At 43.6% G+C, this 12,634-nt stretch overlaps 1 pseudogene; it reads right to left on the reverse strand.

Moving 5' to 3' along the window:
- Nucleotides 1-11,178: 11,178 nt before the first annotated feature.
- On the reverse strand, nt 11,179-11,891 carry LOC133910623 (guanosine nucleotide diphosphate dissociation inhibitor 1-like; annotated as a pseudogene).
- Between the last annotated feature and the right edge of the window lie 743 nt (nt 11,892-12,634).

The raw sequence follows: 12,634 nt of genomic DNA on the forward strand, positions 1-12,634 counted from the left end.
ACCTACCTAGTAGCCTCATAACATGCCACAAACTCATATTGCATCGTAGAATATGTATTAAGGGATTGTTTGGAGCTTTTCTAGGAAATGGCTCTTCCCGCAAGAGTGAAAATGTATCATGAAGTCAACTTCTTTGTGTCCATGCACTCTGTAAAGTTAGCGTCCAAATAACCCTTAACCTGAAGATTATCAAACCTCTTATATGTGAGCATTAAATGCTTAGTGTATTGCAAAAAATGCAAGATTTTCTTGATAGCTTTCCAGTGCTCTAATCTTGAATTAGACTGATATCTGCCCAACATCCCTGTTATATAGGCTAAGTTAGGATGAGTGTAAACCTGAGCGTACATAATGCTCCCAACTGCCGAAACATAAGAAATTGTCTTCATCTAATCAGCTTCTAATTGATTCCTAATGGATTACTAAATGTATCTCCTTTAACACCAAGAGCATTTGATGTAGAACGATTATGCATATTATACCTTTTGAGCACTGTATCAATGTAAGCCCTCTGAGATAGACCTAACACCCCTTTGGACCTATTTTGGTGAATCTAACGTAATTATTCTGAGCACTCTATCAAAGCAGAAAGTAATACATTCTTCTGAGATTTCAATCCTGTGTCGTGTGGTTTTCTCTTATGCCAGTGATTCCAACTTTTATGTTTGCTTGATCTTTGTTAGTCATCAGTGGAAACTATTTTGATATAGATTGGTGGAAAAAGTATTTTTGGTTGAGTTTGTTTCTGGGAAGAAAACTAAGAGATTGGTGATCAGAACTCATTGGATGAGGACCGCTACGAATACAAGAGCATTTGCAGGACGAGGTTACGACGACTCATTGCGATGTGCTAGAGGAGACACATATATGTGGATGAGGAGATACAACCGGGAATAGCAGATGAACTTGCATATATAGATTCTTAAAATATAGCCATTAAAAATATAATGGTTAGAAATATAGCTGTTGAAAATATAGTCATTACAAATATAGCCGTTACAAATATAACCGTTTTATAAACGTAACCGCTACAAATATATGGTTAGTTACAAGATACTATTAAAACATATTAGAGTGGAATATGAAGAGTGCAATATGGATAGTTTGTTAAACTACAAAGATATAAGAAGAGAGAATGGTTTTAAATGTCATTTAATATGAAGATATGGATGGTGTAATATGAAGTGACTCCTGAAGATGCTCTTAGTGAGGTGAAGGTTGCTACCTCTTGTACCCGATTTTCACACCTACGACACTAGGTATTTGTGTTGGATGAGAATTTGTCATTCGATTGTGTTTCGGTAAGACAAACTTTGTCTTACCAAAGAGAAAAAAAGGACATCACAATGCAAGCTCTCAAAGAAAGAAAGGTAGTGATTAAAGAAAGAAAGAAAGATGCATTACGGGCCAATGTCGGTTAGTAGCTTCCCACGAAGGCAACACTTTCCTATTAAAAACTTGCTTGGCCTGCTCTGCGTAGCCCACATATCCATCGCTAGAGCATCTTCGACCATATTCCTTTCATTTCATTCATTTTCCGATTCCCTTCCCCGTTCTCATTCCCTTTATTTTCTCCCATCTCCAATAGCTTCCCTTCGAGGGAAATCGTGAAGGAAAAGGAAAGAGAATCCTTTCCTGAAAGGAATGACCTTGAGAATCCCTTCGTGACGAGAACCGTGAAGGGAAACCGTTGGAACGCTGAAAGGAACAAAAATCCCTTCACGACGAGATTTTCGTCCTCGAAGGGAAGCCGTTGGCTATGGCCTTAGAGATATGCCATACCCTTCTTCCTAAGAGCCCCAAACCTTAACGCAGAGTGGCACGGGTGTGGCCGCAGGACTCGACAGGGCAACACGCGCGGTGCGACCATCGTCATCGGTGAATCCATCCACGATGGGTGCCGGCAACGGGCAGAAGGCCAAGATGACCCGTGAGCGCAACATGGAGAAGAACAAGGCCGCCAATGGTCCGATCTTCTTGCGCTGTTACTTGTCCCTTCCAGTACTTAGATTTGGGTGGGGGTGCTCATCGTGTGATTGTTCTGGCTAGGCTGTCGATTGATGGATCTGGGTGTTTCTTTCTGTGTCGATAGCCAGCTTGAGACCAACAAGAAGGCTAATAGGCTATGAGCGTCTAGGTACCCGGTCTAGATCTATTTTGTTTTATGTTTTGAGATTTTTTGGTGGATTTTGTGATTGATCGATGGTGTAGGTCGTCGTCATAAGACTAGTATCTTGTATTAGTGGTTGTAGCTGTAATCTATAGGTTAGAATTTCTTTCCCAAAGTTAGGACCTGGAGAATATTATGCGACGGATACAACCTACAATGATAAAGTAGGTTCTTTTGCCAGAAAAACTTTACTTAGTTCAATCTGTGCACTGTGGTTGTTAGGTTCGACCTGCGAATTGGTGAGGAAAATTTCGATGATTTGTAAGTTTTTTTTACCAAGAACACTACGAGTGGGTCTTGCCGTCTTGGTATATGAAATTGACTTTGGTACTTGCTGCGACTGCTCAAGAAGAAGGATGCACCGTGCAATCCTTTCCCTTGAAATGGGCTTCTCTGATGAGTCAAACCAGGCACACCCTTGTTGCATAGTTCTTAAAAGAGAACCAGTGAGCAAACTAGTCCTACATGGATGGTTCGTTGTTTACTAGTCCATCCATCGGGGTTACTGTGCAGTCCCTGGTTGAAGAATATTTTTGTTAGTTAGATGTCACTAAGACTAACGGAAATTAGTTGTTTGGAGCAGCATTTTCCTTAAAAAATGACTTAATATAGTATTATGTGTGAACTATTGGCCAAGAAAACAACTTAGCCCAAGGCATGCTATGTGGTCTACTTGGGGCCTATGAAACACCGATACAGATACATGCATTGGTATCGAATTGATACGGATACAATAATACATCATTTTTCTACTTAAGTTCTATTACATAACATACTAAAAGTCTCAAATTTAGAACATCTATTATCACCTTCGGACACGGCTTGACTCCATGTCCCTTCTTCAGCGAGTGAGCTTTCGCTCTATTGTAGCTACTAACCAACATATGGATAATAATTACATTTCTATCTAGTATTGCCTCCACCTGGTTTAGGTTTCTCTATAACTATGGCATAATCCCACAGTGGAGCCTTGATGTTGGTGGAGGTTTCATCAACGACACTACTTGAAGTTGCCGCTGCCATCTTCTCATCGTTGGTGGTGCCACCATCGCCGTCGTTGCTGGGTGAGCACAACTGCACGATGCATCAGCACCACTGAGAATAACCAGAGGGGACGATGGAAGAAAGAAGATCAAGTGAGGTTGTGTTGCGCGTGCGGTGGTCATGAGGAGGGGGGTACTCACCGATCAATGAGGTTCGCCGGTGACTTGCAGCCAGCAGGTAGTGGAGGGCGGCGCTGCTACGGACGTGGCAGCGAGAGGGAGGCATGTAGGTTTGCAGGAGTTGCTGCTTGGAGTCGACTAGGATACAGAGAGGTGATGCGCTCATACTAGGTCGGACTAGGCTGAGTTGTATCTGAAAAGTATCCCACGAGTATCCAAGTTGTATCCATATTTTCAATCTTTATTTTTTAGACGGATACTTGGCGGATACGTATCGGCCACGTATCCAACATGTATTTGTATCGGATATGGTATCCGATACTGATACCAGACCGTTTGGAAGTATCGGTGTTTCGTAGCTTGGGGCACCAGAATCCCACTTAATGCTTGGAACTGGAATTCAATCTGGGCCTGACTAGGGCTTCGTTTTTCCTTTTTGGACAAACAATCACTCATGTTCGGTTTTACGAACTATGCAGTGTCGTGAATTTGTTTGGGACTAACTGGACAACTAGTGATTGTTGGCTCATCGAGTTATTGGTGGGTTGTGCATATGAAAGTACAAACATGAATTCCAACATTGTTCGTGTTTCTGCTGAATGATTAGTTATTCAGCATTTATCGATTTCCTTCATTGGAACTACCTGATGAGTGCAGTAGTTAATAGGTGAGTTTCAAAACATTATACCTTTACTCAAAATGAATTATTGAGGCAATATTTATAATCTTGATTGCATATGTGGCAAGTTAGCATTTTAAATATTTTACTTATATTCTTTTGGTTAACATGAACACACTGCAAAGTGTGCATGCAAACGTTCATGTGTACCAGTGCTTCCCCCATCTGAAGCAGTGAAAACTGAGACTAGCAACCAGTATGGTGGTCTCGGAGTTTAGAAAATGTGTCTGTTATCTGCGCAGTTTGATCACCATCAGTATATTACTGAGGGAGCTCATTCTGTGTTTTCTGCCGTCTATCCTGCGTCCTATCCTATGTTACCCTACATATGAAAGTGATGTGGTGTCGAATGAAACTATTGTGTGCATGGTTGTTACGGCGATGTGGTGAGGTGCGGCGACTCACCACCTTCATAACTTTATAGCGCCATGGCGCGTGGAGTGGTGACGCCATACACACGTGGCGAATACACACATTATAGTCTAGGATATTAGCAAATAGCAATGTAATGTAGCTCAACAATTATAGTCTAGGATATTAGAAAATATAAATGTAACACAAAAGATAAATAGCAATGTAAATGTAGCACAAAAGACATAGAACTCTTATCTCTTAAAATTCATCCAATGCAAACTCATCAAGATCGTTAGAAGCATCCACGTTCTCTGCATCATCTTCAGTAGCACTCTCAGACAGCTCTTAGAAGTCTATCTGAAAAGTTGCATGGCATTAGCTTGTGCAACAAAGAAGTTTACCAAACGTTGAGATTGATTTTGTCATTCTTAGCTGCGGAATAACCTAGATCAAGACAAATAGCAGTATCATTGTGAGCATTAGCTTCCTAGGGAGCAAGATACAAAGCCAGCACTAGAGCAAGCCACCCCACACATGTACTAGTGTAGCAAGCCAGCAACCCAGCACTAGAGCAGCAGCTAGATCCCAGTCATCCCACACATGTATTAGAGCAATAGAGCAGCTAGAGCAGATCATAGTTCACACAACACAAGAGAGAAGAGAGGCAGAGAGGGCAGCGAATAGGGACATGCTTACTGAGCTGGCTTGCGCAACCACGCAGGGGCGGACAGGGCGAAGGCAGTGGCATGGTGCACAACAGGATCTCAGGCACGGCCAGGCGGACCGATCTCGGGTAGGCGAACAGGGAAGTGCGAGCAGATTTGGCGACGCTATGACTCACAGATCTGAGCAGGGGTGGCGGACGACTCAGTATCGGCTGTGGCGGCAGTGACTCGTGACTCGCCAGTCGCCAACTCAGGCTAGGTCACGAAAATGGCATGCCCTCATGGTCTCGCCTTGATCTGTGACCCACCCGTGACCTGACCTCTCCTCCCCTCGATTGATGGGTATGGCACTCGCCGCAAGGAAAAGGCCACCACACGATGCCTTATCGTTGCCACGATGACGCCATCCTGAAACGATGGATGCCATACACTCCGGCATCATGGCATCACCGTGGCGAGGAGCAGATCACTACCACACCACCATATCATCGTTATGGAGATGACATAACGATGTCATGACAACTATGTGTATGCTTTTAAAACCTAGTTGATTTCAGAACAATGAGTTTCTTGTGCAAACATGATTAACGGACTGTGAGAACTGTTCTAATTTGCATGATATTGTATCTGCCTCCTGCACCTCTTCGGATTTCCTTAGCAAATAAGTTTGTCATAGTTTTACTCCTTAGAAATGTTTATCGTTCACCATACTTTTTGTTCATTCGCTTGTCTTGGTTTACTAAGCATATGTCCATAAATACGTATATATGTTATGAAATATTTTGAGTTGGGAGTTTTGCATTGTAGTGTTTGGTTGTACTCATAGTTATTACGATGGTAAGGCGAGGCGAGGTGTCTGACCACCTTCACACCTTTTAGACTAGTATAGCATGTGGTGAGGTGCACCTTTTAGACGAGTACATGTGGTGAGGCGACACCATACTCTATTCACATGAATGTACAAGCACTAGCAGTACTGCAGGACACATTATAGAGCACTAATAGCAAAGCAGTACCAGAAGCACTAGCACTAACAGAGCAGTAGAGCACTAGGAGGAATGGAGGAGCATAGCACTGTAAAGTACACAAACACAACTAATAGCAAGCACCTAACACTAGCAAACTCAGTAGAGCATACAAGCAAAGTACTAAAGCAGTACCCACGGAGCACTAGCAGAGCAAGCACTAGGCACTAACATAGGCATGGAGGAGCTCTAGGAGTAGAGCAAGTACATGCGGGATGGTGGAAGAGAAGTTGCGCCGGTGCTTCTGAAGCCTGCGGAGGAGTCCATGTGCCACTACAGGGGAGCAGACAATAGAGATTCGGTGGACGGCGGGGGATGGCAGGGGGTGATCATGGTGAAGCAGAGGAGATGGGGACTAGGGAGATTGGTAGGTGCTAAAGGTGGCGTGCATGCTAGACTAGAGTAGAGGAGGCGGCAGCGATGGATCTGATATTGAGAGATGGTGGCGCGCCCTTCTACTCTGGTGTTCAGGAGGTCTGGTCCCGCGCTTTAACTCTCTCTCTCTCTCTCTTTCATTTTCCCTCCCGCGCTTTCTCTCTTCTTTTCCTTAGTGTGCACTCTCAGTTTCCCCCCACCGCATGCATTCCTTCGACCTTGTGGCTCCCACCTTGAGCAATACAGCATCACATCATGATTAGGTGATGCCATATCTGGCAAGGAGGATGCCACATCGACATTAGGCAAGTCGAGGAATGCAACCACCGCTTTGACGCCTAGGTGTTGATTAATAACTATGGTTTTGCTTCTTTTCACTAAACACCAGATAGAGTTGTGATATTTTAAATTTCTATGAACTGCCCAACTTAAGGTCATGTGTCATGTCTTTGAATCATTTTAAACATAGGTATGCACAAACGGGGTTAGTATCTAATGCTTGAAATTGTGCAGATGGATTAGCTGCTGCCCTAGACTTATTTTTGCAATAGCATCTTAGTCCCATAAGGATGTAGAATTATATAGTAGTTTGGGTAGCTGCATTTCGGGCAAGTCAACTAGCATTGTAGCTTAACTCTCGTAATGGAGGGGGGAATAGTTCTTTATTGTCGTGAATCCTAGCAACACATCTATTATCATCAGAGCTCCATCAAACTAATTAAGTAGCAAACTGGTACATCATAATCTAAAAAGAAACACCTAGATCAATATGAATATGCTTTTGGTTGTGCTACTTAGGTCGAATGCAATTCTAGATTTGTGTTAATCGATCCATTGTTCGATAGTTCTCTCTCCTTGTCTGCGGTAAACCTAAATTCGTTGGGCTTGCAGCCACCACCTTATCACCTGCTAAAAAAGTAGCGTGTCAACGTTTTCACCCTTATCTTGAGCCGGTTGCTAGCAACCACATCCGCGTCAGGGATGTTGAAGACTTGTAGGGCTTGATTGGGAGGGGAGGTGACTAGGGATGGCATTTTCCCCTCTCGGGTCAGGTCCCCGTGGGTTTCAGCCTCGACGGGGGCGTGTTCGATAGGAAAAATAGCCCCGCAGGGATATCGGGTTCAGGGCCAGGGCTGCATATGCCCCTGTGGGCCCCAAAAACACTGACGTGCCCAGGCGGCCAGCCCACATGCACGTGCACGGCCAGCCCACGCGCCCCTCAGGCCTCAACTCTTGGCTCTCTCGCTTGCTCTTCCCTCTCACCTTGAGGTACCCATTCCCCATTTCCCCAACTGAGCTCCACGCCGTAGAGCAGAGTGCTGCCGTTGGATTCACCGTGGCACCATTCAAATTGGCAGAACCCGAGCCAAGCAGAGCACGAAGGGAGCTTGGTTGAGCCTTTCCCCACTAATTTTGCGCAGATCCTGTCATCCCCAAGCCAAATCAAGCGTTGTCCGATGTTCTTCTCCAAGTCTGGCAATGAATCTGCTGCCTCTCCATCGATTCATGGCTCTTCTGCTTCGTTGTTTGATTCCCCACCATGGTGAGCTTCGACGTGCCCCCTTGAACCTTCCGCACACGTCGAATCCGCCGTGGCCCGATGTCGACGTGGTAGCCATCGTGCGCCCTAAGCCGCCTCTTCCGCCACTGGCGTGCCCTTGCCAAGCCCCTAGGTCCGCTGCTCCACTAAAGGATTCCCCGCGTTGCGCCATGAAATCCAATTTCAGGTCAGATGTGGTCAGGCCAAACCCGACAGGGGCAGACCCGTTGCCACCCCTAGATATGGCGGAGGGTGCTGGCTGGTCCCTAGTTTTTTTAAAAGAAACTAAGCATTCCATTAAACAATAGACGCCACACAATCGGTGACAACTAGAGCCTGGATACAGGACGGGAGCTAGGAGGCTTTTCACCATGGGATCATCCTCCATTGAGCAAACACATCTAAGTGCTGCTAACGCATGAGCTACCCTATTACATTATCTAGGGTTAAAAATTACCGAAGCACTATTAAAATTCAGATGTCATAGTTCCTTCAGCTCACAAACAAGACCACCAACCAAACTAAAATCAAGAGTTGAGGATGTAGCAGTTTACTTCACCATGATCACGTCTTTCTCCACCACTATATTCCTCATTCCATCAACCAAATGTTCAAGCCGCCCTCTTCCCGCACATATTACTTATGCATCGCTATCCCGGATTATGAAGCCCCATCCACCTGAGTGTGTTTCAAGACAAAAGGGCCCATCACAATTAGGTCTCCTTTGGACTGTAGGAATTTTGGAGGATTTCAATCTTTAGGAATTTTTCCTGTAAGGGTCATTTGGAACAAATGAATGGACTTATCAATTTCCTATGAAAATCCTATGGAGTGGCTTCTTTCATAGGAATTTTGGAGGAATTGTAACATGAGGTTCAACCTTATGGAAAATTTCATTTGTGTCTATCTCTCTCATCTGATTCCTGTGTTTTTCTTGCGCTCCATCCAAACGGTAATTCCTGTGGTTTTTAATGTGATTAATGTTTAATGTGAAATACTCACGGATTGGAGTGTTCCAAAATGGCCTCTAATTTGGCTGGCCACGAGAATCAGAAAAGAAATGAGGAAACATGCATTAGCAATTTTCCTCGCAAAAGCAAGTTCCTTTTAGAAAAAAGAAACCAGGCTAGTCAATACTTTATGCCTTCTGCAGTCATGCCTTTTTGTGCTTTAGTTCGGTCTTGCCATGATGTTGGTTTTGTGCTCTCTTTGCTTTGCAGGCTCACAGCACGTTGTCCATGTCGGGTAGGGTACATCGTACGCTGTACATGGTTCAGTGGAGGTGTAAAGGAGTGTTGCACAATAGATTAGTTCATTTGACCGAATATAAAGAACCAGACGACTTTGAATTTTCCATGTGAGCCCACCATACACGCGGAACGCCAACTCCACGGCAAGGACCGAAGTGTCCCCTCCGACGCGCTCGCTGGAAAATGTTTTATCCACCCGGCCAGTTTACACAGCTACCATTCTTTTGCGCAGAATACATGGCCACTATCTTATCTAAATATCTAAATCCATCACTTTTGAATTCCTAAAATTAAGCAATTCATACGTACTTTCATGGTTTTATCTTCCATCTTCTTGATCAGCATGATTTTATCTTCCATCTTTTTTATCAGCATGTGTGGACTATACTAAAGATCTTAATAGTTATCTCAAAGCTAGTTTCAATACAAACCTTAGGTATATATGAGAACTTAAAAAGTATAGAACGCACTCAACCCAGAAGTTGAGTATTGGTAATACGAGGCCTTGAGATTTAACTTAGCACTCACTAAGTCACTGAAGTACTTTAATACTCTCATGAGAAACATTGCAAGATTAAAGGTGTGGATGTACGTATAAATCATTTAGGTTTGAGCTCTATTTTATATGAATTTGAATGTCTATTTCTTCTTATTTACACTATCACTAGATTTTTCCTTAGTTGATCGACTTTGTTTTTTAAAAGCAAAAATCACTGCAGCGGTTGTACCGAAGTCAAAAGCAACTTCTGGTTTTGATCGAATTGGGCTCACCACCTCTGATCATATAGAAACGACTGTTCAGAACTAATGGGCTTGTTGGTTGGTTCCCCTGCGAGACTAAACCAATTTGTGGGCAATGCCAATCTATAGGTGAAGCAAGATTTTGCTTCGAAGGCAACCAACTTGCGGGCAAGCCTCATTTTGACTGAGGCAATTCGTGGCCGAGCGATCTAGTCATTCTAGGATTACTCGCATAGGGTGTTCGATTTCATTGGCTTTACCAAATTCGCTGGAGTTACCAAAATTTTGCTTCAAACCAAACTGCAGCCAAATTCTGTGTCCTTACCAAGTATTAGTTTGGTTTTCCTTGGCACTCAACTAAAATGGCCTAATAAGGATCCACATGGGCTAGTTGCGTGGAAGACCATTAGTCTAGAGATGAGCGGATGAGGTCATCTATATGTTTTCTTTTCCAAGTCGGTCAACCCGTCCAATCCGGGCCTGATAAGTGATCACCATGGTCTCGGTGCCGGATGGGTTCATGGGTTTTTTATCTTCAAGAAAGCTTTGGCATGAGGATGATATCATGTTATCTTGGATAAATTATACTACATAGACTCTGCTTTAGGATTGTCAAACTTAAATTTGGCTTTTATCATGTTGATCCAAAAAAAGGAAGGAACCAAGCAACAACTCATAAACACTAAAGCGGTCAGCTAGAATTGTGGAAGAAACCGCTCACTCTACTTGTTAACCCCCGATCAACATAAATTTACTTAATGAAAAACAGTCACTACTCACCAAATGATGTAATAGCGTAGCGCAGAAGCTAGCTAGTTTGGGTGCTAATCTTGGGTCAGGAGGTGTTCTAATTTGGCAAGACACTGTCTCAAATAATATAAATTCTCTCGTGGCCGTAGACATTACGTCAGCCTTTAGTTAATGGAATTACTTTCCATATAAAAAAAACAGATACTACTCACCTTAGGTTTTCATGTGAACTGGCTTGTTCCGTTGTACATGCATGTAAGAGTAGTTTGGAATATGCATACATGGGCAATGCAAGGTATTTTGTCACCAATTAAGAATGTTCTGTTTACGAATCCGTGACGCTGTAATTCGTTAGTAAGGACAAATGGAACTCCAAAAGCAAGAGGAAATGGATTTCATATAACAGATCCATCTATTGAAGAGTTAAAAAAATAAGTAGCTGTGGCAGAGCTGCACGAATAGATGTTCAAGCAGCTTCTTGCTCAGCGTTACTCGCAGCATTCAGATCCGCTGAAAGATCAAGCTCCTGCATTGCATCAGTGTAGGTTGTTAAATTGCTAACTCAAGGTATCTCTATTCTAACAATACTCTAGTACTGAAAAATTGTGATCTTCTTTATGCCTATGATCAATTACCTTTCCAGTGATCTTGTTGTACAAGGAGAGCACGTCCTTCACAGTCGTCTCAAAATGAGTGGTTGCGTCGTAGCTCTGCAAAATGAAGGTATATTTATCAAAAATTCTACAGTGTGGTCTGATTGAATGTAGAAACTGTGGCCGCTTGCACTTACAATTGTTACGAAACAACTATCATTTTCAGGATTGTTAGCAGGTTCGTATCTGTCGTAGATGTCGAAGAATGTCTCCTCCACAGGGCCGAGCAGATCGATCCCAGGTTTTAGCTCAATCTCAGGCTTGTCAGTCTCAGCTTCAGTAGAAACGAAAGCGATGAACTTTCCTTTTGGTGCGATGCTGTGAGCGTATGAGCAATAGGACACGTACCTGAAATGAAACAACAACTTCAGAGTATTTTTTTAAAACAAGGCATCTCTCACTACGTTAGAAACTATCAAAGAAACACATCACTAAGGTTCCTCAGTACACGTCAATAATGTATTATTAGTGATAGGTTCAGTGACGACTCGTCACTAATGTGTGTCCCAGACTGAAATGCAGTCATAACTTGTCACTAATGAGGGTTCATTAGTGACGGCGAGCAAACAACCCGTCACTAAAGATATTAGTGACGGGTCACATTAAAATCCGTCATTAATAATTCAGTAATTAATGACGGGTACACAGGGCCCACGTCACTAAATATAGCCTACTTATTAGTGACGGACCGTTATGATACCCGTCACTAATATTAAAATAATTATGATGGATTGTAGTTGTTACTGTCACTAATAACTAACTCATTAGTGACGGGTGTCCTTATCACCTATTACTAATTTCTTCGTTGGCCACTACAATCTGCTCGACCAGTCTTATCCATCCATTTATCTCTCTTGACTACTCTCATCTTCGCTCACGTCCAACCGCCTCCTCCTCCCGCCGCCGCCGCCGTTCGCACCTCGCCACCGATGCTGCTGCCATCCTCCCCCTCCACCACAGCCCAACGTACGTTGTTGCCCCCCTCTACCTACTAGGGTTAGGGTGATGAATCAAGGTAGTGGTAGGGGCCGTTGCCGTCACCGTGGCGGACTTGGATGGATCCCGACAACTCCTCTATCGACTCGCGCACCAGGCGTACACTCCCCTCCAGGCATTCCCCCATCGACGTTCCCCCACCGGCCATGATCAAGACCGATCATATTAACCTCTTCTATTTTTTTTCTCTTATTGTTTGGCTCATAGTAACACTAATTAGGACACACAATTTAATTGAGTTTATAAGTACGTTAGGCTCAATTCATATCATCC

The sequence above is a fragment of the Phragmites australis genome, chromosome 3 (assembly GCF_958298935.1).
Source record: "Phragmites australis chromosome 3, lpPhrAust1.1, whole genome shotgun sequence".
NCBI lineage: Eukaryota > Viridiplantae > Streptophyta > Magnoliopsida > Poales > Poaceae > Phragmites > Phragmites australis.